Below are 18841 nucleotides of genomic sequence, written 5' to 3'. Positions count from 1 at the left end.
GAGCTTAAAAACAAGGAAAAAGAAACATAATGGTTTTGAATGTTTCTTACAATTTTACTTTTGTGCCTAATATTGAATAATGTTTTCTTTGCTTATTTTGTCATGTGGAGACCGAGTAACCTAATGATAATTTAGCTAAGAATAGGCACAGTACAGTAAATCAGCTGTTTTGAGAGTTACCAAGATTTGGGCTTACTTACTGAAAGACTGCTGATCAGTACACCTTCAGGATTTTTCTCAGTGATTCATATCCCCTCCACACTGGCAATATAATCTAACACTACCCCAGAGCTACCAGGAAGGAGGAGGCAGCGGTGCTGCTCCATCTCAGTCTCTCTTGCTACACAATAAGCAGAAGCTGCAGCATCTCCTACGTGCTGTTCTCTACACCTTGTCTTCAAATACAGGTAAATCTGGGAGGTCTCCATGGGCCTGGGACCTGTGAGGTCTATGGTAGGCAACTTGAGAGCGCAGGGAGGAAGCGGGGCTGAATTTTGCACCATGCAGTTGTAACTAGTCTGTTTGCAAAATAGCACAAGTACTACTTTAATGGAGTAATCTCTTGTTCAAGTAAGAGTCAAACCTTTCTTGCCAATGGATTAAATTAAAAAAGGGGGAGAGAAAGCTATAAAAGCAGAAATTATACTTTAAGTTAGACTTTTGGGTGGATTTTGGTCATTTGTTATCAACGTACCTCTTTTTGTCTATTGATCAACATCCACTGGGATCAAGATACCTTCCTGAAAAACTGCTCTAGTTTCTTTCTCTTTGAAAAATAAAGTCATAGCTGTATTGCAGTGAATATCTCTATATAAGGAACTTTTCTCTGCATTGCACTGTCTCACCCTATATGTCCTGGAAATCAAAAACTCAATGAAGTGTGTTAAGAATGGAGTAGTCCCCCACTGCTTTAAGGCACCTCAGATATAGGCTTAGTCATTCCTGAACTCCTCTTTCTTCCCTCTTAAAGTGTTTCAGACAGACCTTTAAGGTCAACTGACCCACATTTTTGTATTTAGTTCCTTTTCTCTCATGTTTTATGGTTTTATCACTGGGACATTTTGACTGCCAGTAAAATACTCCTTGTGGCCACTCTCCATCTCCTCACTCTCACCCCCTTCCTGTTTCTGTGATCCTCACAAAGTGTCGTGGGCTCCCTTTAATCCTTTCTCACTTTTCTGAACTCTATTTTGATCTTCCACTAGTTCCCTTGTGCCATTCCCATTCTGTCAGCTCCCTTAGAGGACATTTTTCTCTCTTGCTCTCATGCTCTCCCTCCTCCTTGCCCTCTTCCTTCTCTTGCACATAAAGCATACCTGATTGTCTACCTGCGTTTTTTTTCCAATAAACACCATCAAATACACAAAAACCCATAACTGAGGAAGATCGCTCAGCTTTTATGATTTCCAGCAGCAATATTTGCAGCCTTGACATGAATTTATTGGCTTTTACTGTGGAGGTTACAAATACAGGATTTGATTCTCCTTTCATTTACACCTATTTTAATATAATTCCATTTGATTCAGTGAAGTTATCTTAATTACAGCAATATAATTGAGAGGTTAATTGAACTAGGAGGTCAAAAATTTGGATCTATCTCCCTCCAATCCTTTGTAATAAAAGATGGAATATTCCCAGGGAGAAGTTAAATAGAAGAAACGTTACAGCTTGGGAATAGCTTTTCCCAAATATCTTTTTCTAAAAATTTTGCAAGGCTGTTGGCTATATATACATATCTTTCATCTCTTAATTTTGTCTTTTCTGTTAACATAAATTCTGGATATATTATGAGAATTTTTGAATGCTGGGGATAGCATATATTCATTTTGTTGAGGACATTTTCTGTGGGTAGATATGAGAAGAGAAAGTGAACTGTGAGCCATATATTTGATCAAAATCTAATTAATTTATTTGGACTGCAAAAGGCAACTAATCTGTCATCTTCACATGCATCTTGTTTCCTTCTGATATTTCTGACCATGTTAGTTCTACATAGAAACTGAAATAATAAAAAAAACCCTCAAATAGCTTAAAATGCAAAAGAGGCTTGCAGAGTGTGTGCAATGGGAGCAGCTTTGTACTGTAGGTGTTTGGATTGGTGTTTTCGAAGACAAAAACTTGATGCTGATTAACACAGATATTATTTCACATTTCATTTTCTGCTTATAATAAGTCATGAAATCTGTTTGTTTTAAAAATATATTCAGTGCAAATCATGACATAAGTGCAAACAACAAAAACTGTATCACGAGAATTGATGGAGACTTCAGCTCTGGTAATTTAAAGGAAAATACTGTAGTTTCTGCAATTTATAATCTAAAACTATTTACTCAGATAAGCATTTACTTAAAAATTACCTAATACACCTAATAGACTCTTATGTGAATGGCTGCTTGATAGAAAAAGGAATGGTTCATAAAAATACTTGATAAATAGCAAATACATGTACAGCTATTAAATGAAAAATATACTAGTAGATATGCTTCTGAAATGCAAGCAGAGAAAGTTTGAGAAATAAAAGGAAAAGGGAGTAGAGGCTGAAAATGGAATAGAAAAGAGGCAAAGTGAGGGAAATGCTCTTGGAGATAGGGAAGAAGATAAAGCAAGCACTCCTTGTGAATGCATTGCCATGTGCAAGATTGTGAAAAGCTATCACTAGATCTTCATAATAAACATAAGTAATAACTAAATCAAATCTGGGATCTGAATTTTTCAGTTCTGATTCTTGTCACCCTTCTACTTCTCCTTTGCAGTACCTTGTAGTGTTGGAGGTGGGGAGGGGTAGCTCATGAAAACAGCTGAAAATGTGTTGGTTGTAGGTACCCTGTTCCAGTACTTTTAATCCAACTTTCCCATTATCTACCTTTATACACATTTGAACAACACAATATTTTTCCAGTTTTTGTCTCATTCTTGGTCTTGCCCAGGACTATATTTTCTCTTGTTCGGCCTTACCATAGTTACCGTGTTCTACAGTGTCATCTCAAATCCAGAAAAGTTCACCATCTTCCAGATGCAGTCTGGAAAAAAGATTAATGCATATGTTACAATCACATGCTTCACCTATACTGCATATTATCTCCATATTTTACAAATCTATGTTTTAAGGAAAATCCAGCATGCAGCTAAGTTTTCTTTCTAGTGCTAAAGAGAACTGTAAGACCAAAAACTTTCTCATTTTCTAAAGACCTCAAATTCAAGTCAGCTTTAAAAAACTATCAAATTTTTTTTCTGACTTCTTCAAATTATTCACAGGTAACTCTGCATGCACTGAGAAAAAGCATTCAGAATACTTAAAAATTTATAGATTTAAATATATTTATTATATCTACTATATCAGTTTTCTCATTGTTTTCCCCATGTGCTGCTAAATGTCACTTTGGGAGATGTAAAGCAAAGTGTATATATGCGACTTCATATGCCTGAGATTTAACAAACCATAAATAGTGTGAAAAAAACAGGAAAACCAAGAGTCTTTTCTTATGCACTTTAACACTAGTTATTCTGTGGCCTTTCAGATTAATTTCTCTTTTGCTATAGTGGAAGGTGGGTGTTCAGTTCAACAGTCCTTCTTATTTGTTCCTCATTATGTCATTTCACTCATTGTCATGTTGTGTTATTCCTTGGCTAGCTAAAAATTGCACTGTCTTTAAAAAAGGCTTCTTTTCCCTGGTTATCATAAAAAGGAAAGATAAAGAAGCAAGGAAAAGAGAGGAGGCTTAAAAATAGGCAGCCTGCTCCATTTCTGGCAAATTTGATTAATGTTGTTTTGAGAAATCAGACTTTGTTCAAATAAAACTTCTGCTCAAATAATGTAAAAACACTTGAAGCAAATTGAAAGTTGTTATTAAATGTCTGTTCCTTACATGTTGCAAAAACACAGTCTTATCCTATGTTAATGTTCACTTTGCTAATATGAAGACAACTACCATAACTAATACCAATAAAGCAGTTCAGGAATAGGAAATCTATAGTGATCTGCGGGCATCTTTCTTCTTATGGGATGTGTTCAGGTAAAAATGTGTTTGGATATGGACAAAAAAGCAAAACTAACTGGTGTCCTGGATAAATTGGGAATGAAACACTTTAAATGCGAATAGAGCTATTGAATAATTAAATAACTCATAAATAAAGAAATAAAAATTCTTACTGAAAAGCAGAAATTTTCTGCTTTTCTTTTAGAGTCAACTTAAAATGGAGTATTCCTAGAACCAGTTTTTTTACAGTATCAAGCATTCTGGTTTCATGCAAATCTTCGCGTTCACTCTGCTCTAAGAGATACTACACCTATCAGGTGCACCTATTGTATATTGAGATATATCTGTAAAGCAATCAACCATAGGTCATGAAAAATGTAGAATATTTGGCATATCTACAAAGTATTATATTCAAGTTATCTGTTACTAATATTGTAATAAGCTTTAAAATATTTTTTATTTTTAATTTTAAAATAATATAAATTTCATCTGGTTTTCAGATTAAAACAACACAACCTTTAGATATTTTTGGCTTTCACATGTTCTAAAGTTTTCTAGTTTATTGGTTTTTGGTGGCTTTTTTTTTAACAAAAGCAGCAGATGCCCATTCCTTAGTTGTCTAAAAATTAACTGTGAGTATTCCACCTAATTTTGCAACAAGGACCAAATTACAAAGACAATAACTTCAACTTCAGGACTGCAAAATCCTAGTTGTAAGTCTTCTAACTTGATTTACATGATTCAGAGATAGCAAAGTGAAAGTGATGATGGATAGCCAGCAGCTGTATTTGACTCCGCTATGTCTTTGGAACTAACACTCAAAAATCTTAGTCCACGGTTACATAAAACCCTCTACTACAAGATCCATTAGGGAGCATCGCCTTAATTGTAATGTCTTCTGATAGCTGAGCCAAAAAAGTGGTATATTTTGCCTAATTTTTCTTTTTCCTTTTTTTTTTTTTTTTGGTAGCCCATTCTGTTAAGTATGCCTTGCACAGTTCTGACAACAGGCTAGGATTTCCAAAGAGCCTGGGAGTTCTTTGAGGCACATTCCTACCCCATTCAATAATTTATTTTGTATATAATGCTGCTACTAATTTAAATAGGCATGAAAACAGACAGAAAAGAAATAATAGATGTATTGTCCCATTAGTGCGACTGGCGCAATTACTAATCACAAATATTGAAACTAGCACTGATTGAGATAAATGAATTTCTCATAATTTAATAATGCAAATCACACTAGCAGCGAAGACCTACAACTATCGGCAGTAGAACAATGTGAATTTTAGTACAGAAATGTAAAGTCGATAACATTATTTTTGTCTGCATTATATAAAATTATGTTGTTAAATACTTCTTTGGTTTATCTTTATTATTTTGCATTTCTTCCACTATTTTATCTATTCTGAAATCTTTGGGCCAAGTTCTTCCAGCAGACAACCCTATTCAGTTAAAGTAATGAGTGGTTTTGTAGTTGAATGCCAAAGCGATTTCAGGGTTTTATTTTACCAATTCTGTATTCCCAAAAGGCACAATATTAATGTGAATTGGTGTCATTTAGTCATTCATCAGCTTCTATAAATTCAGTTTTCTTATTAAACAGAGAGGTTGCTTCATATTGGAAAATTGTGCAGTAACTGTTTCTTTTAAAAATATTTAGTAAATTCTGATACATTTAAAACATGAGACAGAAATTGGTTTTATAGTCATCTATATAAGGCTAATGAAAATGAACAAATTTTGAGAAGGCAAAAATCAGTGTCTTTATAACCTGTACTTCTCAGCTGATAACATGCCTTATTTTGAACATAGTGTAAATGACCCTATAAGTCCAAACTTCTACCAAGAAGCTTCATTAAAGTACATAAATTACTACAACTGTCAGAGATGGCATTAAGTATTCAATAAAAGTAGACTTAACACAATTAATAGCAATTAAAATTATACTTTTATGATGTCAGCCACCAGCACTGTAAAGACATAATTGCCTGTAAGGACTTCTCTTCCATATTTATCCTCTAAAACTGTCCAATTTATATGAAAAATGCCAAAAACATATCCCAAATGGGTACCATTATCTTCTTGGATTTTTAAAAGTGATCTGTCTTTATCCAGCCTGTGCACATTAAGCTAATTTACTTTAATTAGTTTTCTCCTCATTGTCTTAATAGGCATGTTGATAAGGTTTTATTGGGGAAGGGGAAGGAGCGATGGTGGTTGGCTTTTTTTCTCTTTTCCTGACTACAGATGCTAAACTTTACTCATTAAATATCTTTTAAGAGACTACTACCTGGAATCCCACACTTGGGTTTTCCCTGTTCATATTCTCTCTCTTCTGTCTAGTTGTCAGTTACAAACTTACTGAATGATAGGATCTTTGGTATTTTTTAGAAATGTTAAGCAACTGTACTTTGGTTAATTAACAGGTAATTAAATAAGGAAGAATGACATTTTTGTCTGTGCTGTAAAAAGGAAGTTTGCTGTGGAGATAATAAGTTGATTAACCTATTCCTAGAACAGTAACTTATGTCTTTAACATCCATACAATAGAATATCGGTGAAAAAATGCCTGAGTTTTCAAGCGATACTAAGAACAAAATAAAAGGGTGTAATCAACAGGTTGGTGTCTGACTTTAAGATCTAGGCTCAGCCTTCTAACTTAAATACCTAAAGTTAAGTGCTTACACCCCCCTATGTAATTGGGAGCCCTATGTAATTGATAGCAAGAGGTAAGCTCCTAATTTAGGTCTTTGGAATTGCTGTTAGAGACATATAAATCACTCTATTGACTGTGTAACTGAGTTTCTAGTCTTTCATCACTGAGCTATATGAAGTCTAGATGTGTAAAGTTTAACAGAAGATCTTCCTCTCCATATTGTCTTCTGAAATATCCTCTGTTGATTGAATAAAGTTTGCAAAGGTATGTCTAATGTTTTGACAGCATTTCTACAGGTCTATTTTTAAATTGTCTTAATGTTTATGTTCTGTAAATTTTCCTTATATGAAATGTGAGATGCCAAACCATTAGCATGGTTTTACCAGATTAGACTGTGATTTGCTCCTTACCTTTCCAAATACATTTGAGGTTCAGTATGAATATTTTGCAATACACAAAAGACAAATTGATATTTAATTTATGTTACTGGATGAATAGTTCAATTTTAAACCAGCATCACTACACAGTCTAAAAATCAATAATCCATAAAGATGCAGAATGGTCAGAATAGGATTACATATGAATTAATGAGAGTGAATACTGTTTTGAAACTCAGAAATAGCCATGCATGTATTTTAAAGCCATACAGATATAGCAAGTTCTAAAAGTGTTTAGGATTCTTTAGAAATGAAACCTCCTTTTTTGATAGAAATCCCTCAGAAAAGCACAGACTTTAATGATGAATAAATATTAAACACTGCAGAATCAGCCCCTGATTCAGCTGATTCATTTAAGAATAAGAAACTTCAACATCATTTTGGACATCATTAAGATAACTTGAACTCACTTCCCATTCTTAAGCATTTCCATGAATTTGAAGAATGCCAGAGACTGATATCCTGATGCATAACTGATAGACAACTTCAAAAATAGGTAACAAGGACTTTATGTATAAAATACAAAAGTATTTTACACTCATGGAATGAAATTATGTTCAAAGTGATGAGAATTCTTGGTAACTAAAGTATTTGCATGAAGCAAATGTAAAAGACTTACTACAGCTTTTTTTTTTTTTTTAATTCCTGTAGTAGTGTATTGGTGACTTCATATTACATCACGCTGACTTAATTATTCATAATTCATTCAGACTGTTTTCCTTCATCGTGTCTATATCTTCTGCTAGAGGAAAGAAGTTGACTAGCTATAGGTTTCCAGACTACTGAATTACAAACCTACCAGGGGATTTTTCAGGAGGTGTTTTTGCTTTGCTAGCCCAACTTGAACTTTACTAGGCAAATTTGTCCTTTTCTTGAAGCAAAAAATGATTTATATTGAGAAGATCCAATAACCTGTTGACTGACATAACAAAATATAAATGTTGAATTAGACATGAGAGACACATTTCGTATTGCTATATTAATAACAAAAATCAACGAACTTTAACTGGTAGTTTTCATGGCTGAAGTCCTTTCTTCCAACTGAAATTGAAGGTGAAACATCATTAAATTGAAGGTGAAACAAGCTTATAAATAAGATTAGAGTAAGTCAGGATAAAATGATCCTGTGTATTGTGCTTCTGTACATGTGTTTCTGTGTACGTGTATGTAAATATGTTTGCATTGCACTATAAAATTCTGAGATTAGCCTCTATAATAAGTAAACTTTTGAAAATCTAGTCATAGGATATTTTTTAATATAACTATTCCTCAGTAACAAGGGGAAGAAGAAAAAAAATTTGTAGGATTACACACACACACACACCCCACCCCCCCCAAGTTTAAGAGTAACACAGTTTTACTTGAAAAATTCTGTTAAAGCCTGAGATAGTCCCAGGGTATTGTGAACAAATGTACAGTTCTTTCCTGTAGAAGGTAAGATAAAGGCCTGAATTTGTCTATTCTTATTATAAATGATAGCAAGCCAGAGGAGCAAAGTAAATGTTTGAATTTTTTGGACAAATGTTTGGAACTTTTTTAAATCTTTACCTTTAAGGTAACTTTTAAAGGAGAACTGTCTTGTAGGAACACTCAATGTTATTTGTAACAAACTTCCTTGAAAATTTAATGCATTACAGCCCTGAGATCTAGCAACTTGTAGCTTGTTCTTGTTTTGTGGTAACATCCAAGGCTTAATCATTTCCTGGTCCAAAAACTAAACTCCAGACACAACACTATCAGAGGAAGGAGCTGAGCTTCCATTAGTAATTTTAGGTGTTGTTCAGTTCAGACTTTTGCTGAATATGCTGAATTTGGTATCTGATTTTGCAAGAACATCTCTCCAAAACCATCATCAGTAGAAGTTGCATAGGTAAGAGTATAAGAACAGAGCAAGCGTCTACAGCCAATTCCATTAAATAAATCAAATCAGACTACTAGAGAGTAGCACCTGAGCCCCCTGTAGAAGTTCTCACAAAATTTTTTGTCTATAACTTGTAACTTATGCAAATTACATACCGATTTTATATTGCCGGCCTCTCAGTGATGTGATTTGTAATTCATTTAGACTTCTTCTGCATCTAGTATTTATCTAATAAATTCACTTGTCATAATGGAATGACAATTGAAAGCAATGACATTGAAAAATAGATTAACATTAGAAAATATGTCTGGGGATTTCCTTATGAAAAGCATTCCAAGGGAAATGGCATAAGGAGCCATAAGTATTCCAGATGGTAAATTATTTTCTATATAACATTCAGATCTATCTCTAAAAGATCAGCTTTTTTTATACATTTATAAGATCTTCCCTGTCTTTAGCTTTTTAGTATTGTAAAATATTTTCTTTCAGTGATGGAAAGATATCAAAAACTTATTTTCTGCTTACGGTACTGATGTTAATCAAGAGAGGTTTCAGAAAGATCAGTATAACTCTGGAAATCGGAAAAAGCCACCAGTGAGTATACAATCACTGTATACTTAAAAATGAATTGAGTATTTCTCTGTGTTTGACCCCACACACACATTTTTCCTATAGTAGTGACTGAAGTCTGGTAGAACCTAACAAATAGTTCTCAAACGAGTATGCTGATTATATGAGCAAAGAGGTACTGGGACAATAATGACATCAGGGATGGTTGTTTTGAACTTTAATATTAGGAAATCTGGATACGTCACACTATGTAAGAAGTTTCAGGATAAAACAGGGAACTGAAAGCATAAGATTGAGGATTTATTAGCCTTTACTGTTTTATTAGCTTTTATGGTGTTATATCAGGGTGTATGGTCATCTTGAAATCAACTAATACAACAGATTCTTCTCAGTTGTTTCTAGATATTTAGCTTCCAGTTCCTAACAGAAATAGTTCATATATGTATAATCTTGCATTAGCTATTGTTAAATTTCATCCCATTTCTATTACACCAGTCCTCAAGGTCACCCGTCGTTTCCTGTATGATATAACAGTCCTCTTCTGTATTGGAGCACCTCCACTTACATTGTGTTATCAATAAATTTCATCAGCATGCTCCTACTATTTTTTTATGCCAAGACCACTAATGAAAATATTAAATCACATAACTGAAAAATCAGGCTCTGAGAAACTCTTCTATGTCTGGCTTTCACCGCTTCCAGCAGGTATCTCACCTTCAGACAATTTCTTACCTATCCAACCTCTATTAGCTTGAGCTCAGTTAATGTGGCCTTCCGTCAGCTGGCTAATGGTGATGGATGAGAGCTACTGTATTTCCTATATCCAGAAATAAAACAGTTATTTTATTAGAGAGAGGAACCAGGTTAGTCTAGCATGGTTTACTTTTGATGCATAAGATACAAACACATTGAGTTGAACAAGTAGGAGACATCTCAAGAAAGAGTACAAGAAAAGAAGCATCCTGGGCAATTCGTCCCTGCGTATACCCTCCCACCACTTGGCAGTCAGTGGCTTCAAGTCTTGTTATGTCGGAGGTCAGATTCGGGTCATTATGTTTAGTAGGTATCAATGAATTCACTTGGCCTTCTGCCTTGTTCATGCTTTTGGGCTGCATCATCTGGTGATGGTGACTTGCACAACTTAATTATACTTTTTGTTAAGGAAACCTTTGCGTTCATTTTTTTAGAACTTCTCTCGTGATAGTTGAATTAAAAGATCCCTATTCTAATGTCATAGTAATGAGAATTCTGTATATATCATTATATAGGCCTCTATCATATCCTTCTTCAGTTATCTCTTTCAAGCTGAAAAACTCTGGTCTATTCCACTGTCTTCCAGTATGGAATGGCTTCAAAATCCCTCCATATTCTTCCTGCCTTTTCTGCCTCTTTCCTAGGTCTGATGCATTTTTTTCAGATGCAGTGATCAGAAATTCAGTGTTCAACATGAATATACAGAGGATGGATTTATAGCACTAAAAAAAGTTTACTGCTATGCTTTTTTACCTAATAATTTCTAATGTTGCTTTTTTGACTGAGATTGGAAGCTGGTGTTTTTAGAGAACTAGTCACAATGACTCCCACGTTCTCTTTCTAAGCAGAATTTAGAATCCACAGTTTTGAATATGTAGAAAGGGGTATTTATTCCCACACAGACTGAGTTGTATTTATTGACATCGAGTTTCACTCATTCCACTTCTGTGTGCCATTCACAGCTGTTGTATCAAACAAATAGCTCTCCCTGATGAAGCAGCTCATCAGAGATGACTGTTGAATTATGCATTCCTGGAGAAATCCCCCAAACTTTTTTTTTTTTTATACAGATGCACCTTTTAAGGTACCCTTAATTAGCAATGTTAAGCTGAGACACAGCAAATTACAGTGATGTAAAATTGCAACCCTGACACTGCAATGCTATGCAATTGCCATGGTATAAGTAATCTTTATTTGTTTGCTCTTTATGAGAGGAAGAGAGAGAGAGAAAATCTTTCAAAATCATCATGATAAGGAAGGACAAATAGACTTGGAGCCTGAATAGTTACATATAATTTTTCCAGATTACTATGCAGCTGAATGAAAACTTGCATACAAAATAAACCCCAAAGAGTATTAAAACTAAATGGTCTTCATTTCTATCTTTCAATTTCTATTCACTTCACTTCCTAGTGTCACCCACTTCCTGAATATCAGTTTTCAGACTGCAAGTGCTGTGGAGCACACATGCTTTTTTGTTGGTTTTAAATTTTGTGGAGTTGTGATGTTTTCAGGACTTTTCAGCTAGTCCTACATATTATTATATATATAGTATCCAAGCAGCTAATTCAGATTATTAGAAATACTTTCAGTATTATCAATGGAGAATCAAACTGATAATGTATATAAAGCTATGCTATCTTTCAGCATGAAAAAATGACATTAAATGCCATGCTATTTATGCCATGGCACAATAGTTCTGTTGTCTTTTGAAGATACCACAAATGCAAATGCACATAAAAGAATCGTACAGAAATCAAGCTTTATGTCTTCTAACATCCCCCATTATTTTTAATGAGACTAAAAATATAAAGATCAGAAAATCTACAAGATTAAATTATCTACCTTTTATTACAAGAATCTCTATCTTATTTGTAGGTAGAGAAATAAAAGGAATAGATGATCTTCTGATGGGATTTCACTGTATCCACTATAAAGTAGTTCAGTGAAAGAGTTCACTTTGATTTAGTACAGAGACTGCCTCATTGACTGTAATTGTTTTGTTAGCAATAACTGTTCCATATACCTTAGTGCACAGATACCTGTATTAGGTTTCTAATTCTGTAATGTGCACATAACAATAAGAGACCTTATCTAAAAATCCTCTGAAACACCATTAATTTTTTTCTCACATTCCAGCTGAACTCATTGATTCTTGCCTGTATTAGTTGAGTCTATATTGAAAAAAGTTAATCAGGTTTTGCTTTCTTTTACAGGAAACATATGAATTTCTTAAAAAACTTCAGACCAATAAAAAGACATAAATTAGATACAGTCTGTGAACAAACTTTTTCAGAATAGACAGAAGTTTTCCACCGAGACAAACACTATACTTTGGTTTTCTCTATTGGTATTTTACTCATAATAATGTGTGCATCTCCAGGGTAAAAAGAAAAGTATATATTTACCATTAGGGGAATAGAAATTCTGGCAGTAAAAATCATAATTCAAAAAGAGAAGCATTAGTACTTTGGGCTAAATAATGAAAGCTGGTCTTTGGTGTTCCTGTCACTGAAAACTGCAGGAGGAAGGTGAAGACTCCAGTCTACCTAATGTAGTAGTTACTGTTGATTTTTGCATGTAAAGTTGTTCTCTGCTGATGAATCACATATGTGCATAACTTGCTGCCGGTTTGCTCTAATTATCGTAGATCATCTTCATGATTTGCCACTTGCAACCTAATATATTATGATAGTTGAAGTAATATGTTCTGGTTATAATTGGTTGCCCACTATTGATATGGGTAATGGATCTCTCCTGTGAAATACAAACAGTAACTAGATGCACAGCATGCAGGTGAGTTAAGTACTCACACTACCCAGGAATCAGCAGGTATTCTTCATGACTTAGTCTCCAGACATATTTTTCTGGAAGCTCAGCATATCTCTAATTGCAATTATATTTTGTGTCCATCTTGTCTCAGATCTTAGAAAAGGGGTTTCTGTGTATAAATATTTAAGTATGAAAGTAAAAGGCAATACCAAGCACTTTTCTGCAGACTTGGAGAAATATAACTGGCATAGGTCTTTTCACAGAATTCCCATTTAAATTAGTAGAGTTGGTCTCAAGGATAATTCACATCTCAAAGAGGAAAATCAAATCTTTAAACTGGAAACTGAGAGCTACATTTGACGTGGCAAGTCTTCATATTACATGTTTAGTTCAGTGTAAGCAATAGCATTAATAAATCAGTGGATTGACTGAATTCTGAAAGGATTGTAGCTCTCACACAATAAATTGATGTTTGTGTTCTCCATGTGAACACAGAAACACTGTAGTTAAGTGCACAGTTGGTGTAATATTGACTTTTTTTTCCTGATATTTAGTCACTGTGTGTTCAAGGTTGACAAGGGCAATTATATCTCACCGATGACTATCAGTAACCGTATTTGTCTAGGGCACTGGTTTTCCCCAAAACACTTCTTGGATTTTAAGGCCTACCCTCGTTTACCTGTTCTATTCAAAACTTCCAAAATAAGTTGGAGACAGAATTTACATCCTCTCAAAGTACTATTAAAGAGTTTGATTTAAAAAAAAAAAATATGCTTGAGGCAAATGTTTGCAGATCAGCATAAGCTTTTTAAGTATTTCACTTGGTTTCTTTCAGAAAATCCAGTTATAGGTGTTGAAGAGCAAACCGTCAAAACCTTTAAAGGCTTAGCCCCTCTTTTCTCATCCTTACTGTTTTACACCTTTCTAAAAAGACTTCAAAAATAAAAAGAAGTGCAAAAAACATTGCATCCAAAACCACACACAGGTTTAGCCTAGGGTGATTATGTTTAGTTTTAGTGAATAAGATCTCATTTGACTTTGCATATTTCAAAACTAACTTAGACTTGGATATTACTTTTGTGACATCCAGTGCAAAAAATCTTTGAAAAGAATAAATTACATTCTATTCAATTAATTTTTATTTATTTGAGGCTTTTATGTTACCTCTAAAATATATGACACAGAAGTTTTCCCTGAATTTTCTGCTCTAATTACAATTTACCTAATATTAACCTGATCACCTACCAGACAGTGATTATATTTCCGCATAACTTGAAGAGCTGGTGGAAATAAATGACATAATACAAATTAAATTATTTGAAGGAAATTTGCAGTTCAGTACAATAGAAATAGATAAGTAGATATCACACAGATAATACATAGATAAAACATAATAGAGAAATGAGACAACTTGGGATTTTGGAGGGGAAGAAGAGAGTTTTACATTTTAGAATAGCATTTGAGTCTGAATTAACTACTGTGTGTTCATATGTCTGGTTTAAACATGGGAACTGGTGAAATCTATGTACCACCTTCAGTGATGTTGGCAGCTGGAATGAGGGGACAAAAACCACTTAAAAATGTTGCATGCTTGGGCTGGGATCAGAGTTGTGAAGGTCTTGCATTTTCAGCATCTTTTTGGCTCTTGTTAGAAGTACAGCTTTTGATGGGCCAGAACTTAATCTCAAAACTGATTAAAATAGTAATTATTTGATTAATCAGTGAAGAAATAGAGCTCCTTTAAAAGCCAAACTCCATTTAATTAACAATAATTTGATATTTTAGACAGTACAGATCTGAATGCTAACATTCTTTGACAACTGGCTTTCAAATATGTTAGGTTTCTCTCAGAACTGCCAAAATTTACCCTGCTAAGCATTCAGTGGCAATCTATGGTAAAAAGCTCCTTGTCATATCATTCCATGCACGTCAGCCGTTCTCAGCTTCATGTGACTGTTCATCATGATCCAAACATACAGAATCAAGGGAGGGGCAGATGCAAAGTGGTCTATGCATACAATAATAATGATGATACAACTTAATCTAAAGTAAATGTAAAGATGTAGCCTTTATAGTCCTATAATTGTCTTCATATACACAGAGTCATCTTTTGACTTTTCAAGAATATATATTGACACTTTTGTATGTTTTGCTAGATAGGATGCATCTTTCATAGTGCCGTCAGCAGCAAAACTAGTAGTATTCCATGTAAACAGAAAAAACATTCTTCTGTTTAAGGAATAAATCCAAGTTGAAAAGATAAGGCATGCTGTTGGTTTATGCTTATTCAAGGCTTTGTTGAAAAGTTAATAAAAGTGCAGAAATTAATGTAGTCTTGTTCACACTAATTTAAGCAATTAAATATTCCAGTCGCTTTTAAACTCTTTTACCTTTAGCCCTGTTTTTCTTGCATGTTTTACTCTTTCTATTAGGAAAAATCCAGTAGATAATTCATAATGAAAGTGTAGTTTGTTTTTCTGTTTGTTTTTGATAGTGGACTTCGTGTGGGATAAAGTGTTGTGAAGTTGAAGAAGTTGCATGGTATGGGTGAACATGTAATTGAAGAAAGAGGTCTTTTGTTCACAAGAACCAGTAGTTATAGCATGAAATTCATACTTACAAATAGTTTAAGCAATGCCAGGTTTGATATGAAAAGGAATGCGCAGTGCTCTAATTATTACACATTTTTAACATATGTTCTGCATTGTATCACAGAGATGCCTGTTCTTTAATGTCACATTGTGCCATGTTGCTTTTCCTATGATACCAATTATTTTAAGCATGTATGACAGGTAACTGGCGTCTCTATAGCTGTGAGGTTGCATCTCAGCAGGTTTTAGCAGTAATACTGTGAACATGAAAATAATATGTTAAGAATCTGTTCTATGCAAAAGGATATCATAGATACAGAAAATGAGCTAAACAACCTTTGACAAAAAAAAACCCCAAACAGTTACTTATAAGCTGAAGTACATAGTTTCTAAGTAATGACATTTTAGGATTAAAATGTTGCATATTCCAAGGCTGTCTTTAAAAACAGTTGTTCAAATTTACTGACAGGAGCTCTAGTGGATGCACATCACTGTTAATATCCAAATGAATTAACAGCATGTTGAGGTTCTGTGGAGACCATATAGACATATTCCTGTTGCAATTAAATAAAAAATACATGCTTGGGCAGAAGGAGGTAAATCTTTATTACTGATATACAGTTATGTTATTAGGTTTTACTGTGACAAGGTTGTAAAATAATATATCTGTATAGAGTGTGCTGGTTTTGTCACACAAGCAACAATGTAACAAGTTTGTACAGAACAATTATATATGTAGTTATATATAATCAAAGATTATAAAACTATAGCTTTATACAAATATACACATATATAGCTAGTTATACATAACTATAGTATTTTATACATATTTGTTCTATGCAAACTTATTCTATATAAACTATATGTATGATTATAGTTTTATATATAAAAAACTATAGGTTTTTATATATATAAAAAAAACTATAGGTTTTTATATATATATATATAAAACTATAGGTTTATATATATTTTTTTATATATATATAACTATATTCTTTAAATATTATTTTATTTTATTTTATTTTATTTTTTACATGACCTGGACCCAAGAGATCTGTTCTCACTGTGCCTTTCAGTTTTAGTTAGTTGGTTACATCAGAGCCTCTATTCTCTGTACAAACGCTGTGGTCTCTGGTTCCTTGCATGCCTGGTAGCATTATGGTATCCTTGCATTATGGTAGCAGGCTATCGCTTACTGCGGTAGGCTGTAAGCTCCATTCATTCATACTGAATGAGGCTGGTGCTGAGAACCTAGCGTTATTTATTCTCCATAGAACTGCAACTCTTGGCTGTTTCTAATTCATTTGTTACCAAGAACTTTGGATCAATTGTGCCAATGAGCCAACTCAATAAACTAGTAAATAAAAATGCCCTACATGATCTTTGGCTCAGGACTCTTTCCACTTGTGTCTAGGGACATGGCTCAAATACAATTTACAAAAGAGCACTATTCACATAAGTACCAGGATGTTTCTTTGAGATGATGATAAATGTCTAGCCCTATCCATTCTGTTCCATATAACTTTTACTGAAATCCTGTGTGGAGGGTCCCATTCTGCAAGAAGCTACCTACCTGTTTAGTTTCTGTGCCATAAATTGTTGTTTGTTAGATAACAACATCAACTCTACCTTACAGTAGCTCCTTCACAATTTACAAACACTTGAGTCATTGTTACTTAGGGTTTTCAAGAGTCCTTACCAACAAAGGTGGAGAGAGAATGTTTGTATGGAAAAACTCACTACACATTTTTACCATCTCAACATATAACTGAGTGGGAAATGAAGTTCCAGTTCAGTGTCCTGCAACTGAAAACTATTTTTCTGGTGTGCAAGGTATTCTTCCCCAATTCAAATCAACGTATGGTTTCTCATAGCTGTTAACACAGCAATATAATCACTCAAGTCCCAAGTTAATAGACCTTTAAAGTTGATAGTCAAAGAAATAGGATGTGATGGATCATTTCAGTATTTTATCTGGCAGGCAGTGGTAAAGTTTTATAAGCTTTTTTGAGTCACTTTTACATAAAATAGCATTGATGTTTTACAGTCTCTTCTATTTTGCATTTTCTCCATGGGATGAAAGGTTCCATCTCCGTACATATAATAAATTTTCCACTGACTTTGTGTGGGTGGTAAGCAAGAATTGGTATCTCCGGTGAATTGCTCGAAACTGATGCCATTGTCTAACCATGCGTCTTGTCCCATAGGGATTAGGACCTATGGGAGACCTGCTGCCTCCGGGCAAGGCAGCTGAGGCCAGGGAAATGTATTGCTGCCCTGTTGTCTGGACTAGGGTCATCGTATATGACCTTCCGTTGTCTTCTTCCAGAAGCCAGTTAGGAACAATTAGATGAAATTTTAATTTTCTTGTTGAAGATTGGCAGTTGCACGTTCTGATAACAATAACTTCCTCTTCCTTTTCTTAAACAGCAGTGCCTTTCAGGATGCTGGGATTCTTGTCCTGGGTCTGTTGTGAGAGTTTGTGCATGAGCTGAACTACTATAGATTAACAGTTCATTTTTTTAATTATAAAATATCCTGATCACAACCCCTCTGCTGAATGGTACATTTCCTGTTAAAACTAGCAGACTGATTAATCAGACTGATTCTGGTGAAAAATTCCACATCTGAGCACCTCAGGAAGAGCTGATCTGGGATGAGCCTTCATTGCTATTTGTTGGACTTTAACTGGCTGCTATTTTCAGTTTTCCTTCCCAAGTTTCTGAGGGCAGCAGTCTTTGATCATGCTCCAGTAAATGAAGATCAGAGCATCAAAGGGAGTTAAATATGTTGGCAGTGAGTGTCACCGAGCTTGACTTTCAAGTATGCAATGCTAGGAATATATTCAGAAATATGAGTTAAATAAATCAGGACAGTTAGTCACCTAGGAATGGAATCACGAAGGGAAGAATTTTGAGCACAGGGTCACCTAAATCTAGAAACAGGAAATATTGAAAGGAGCAGAGTAATAAGAATTCCTGGTTTTTCTTGAATTTAAATATCTATTCTTGACAGTTGTGAAGTCATTGCTTAGAACTCATTAGCCTGCCCTTCAGAGGTGGAAGATTAAATTCCTGCAACTGATAACACATATAGAATACACAAGGACAAAATTTAAGATTGTTGCCATAGATTTCTACACATTAACTTTTCAGGTTTGCCTTCCAGCTCCTTTGCTGTCTGGGCTTCAGAATTCCTGAAGCAGGCTGTGTTAAGATCTA

At 34.3% G+C, this 18841-nt stretch overlaps 1 protein-coding gene across 1 annotated transcript in view; it reads left to right on the top strand.

Moving 5' to 3' along the window:
- Positions 1–320: 320 nt before the first annotated feature.
- The window catches only part of TENM3 (teneurin transmembrane protein 3), a 502889-nt gene continuing 484368 nt past the window's right edge, over positions 321–18841 (top strand). The window contains exon 1 of the mRNA XM_075500260.1: positions 321–407. The gene's annotated coding sequence lies outside the window, so the exon portion shown is untranslated. The remainder of the gene's footprint in view (positions 408–18841) is intronic.

This window comes from Mycteria americana, chromosome 4 (assembly GCF_035582795.1).
Source record: "Mycteria americana isolate JAX WOST 10 ecotype Jacksonville Zoo and Gardens chromosome 4, USCA_MyAme_1.0, whole genome shotgun sequence".
Lineage (NCBI taxonomy): Eukaryota > Metazoa > Chordata > Aves > Ciconiiformes > Ciconiidae > Mycteria > Mycteria americana.
This window is presented reverse-complemented; position numbering and strand designations above follow the sequence as displayed.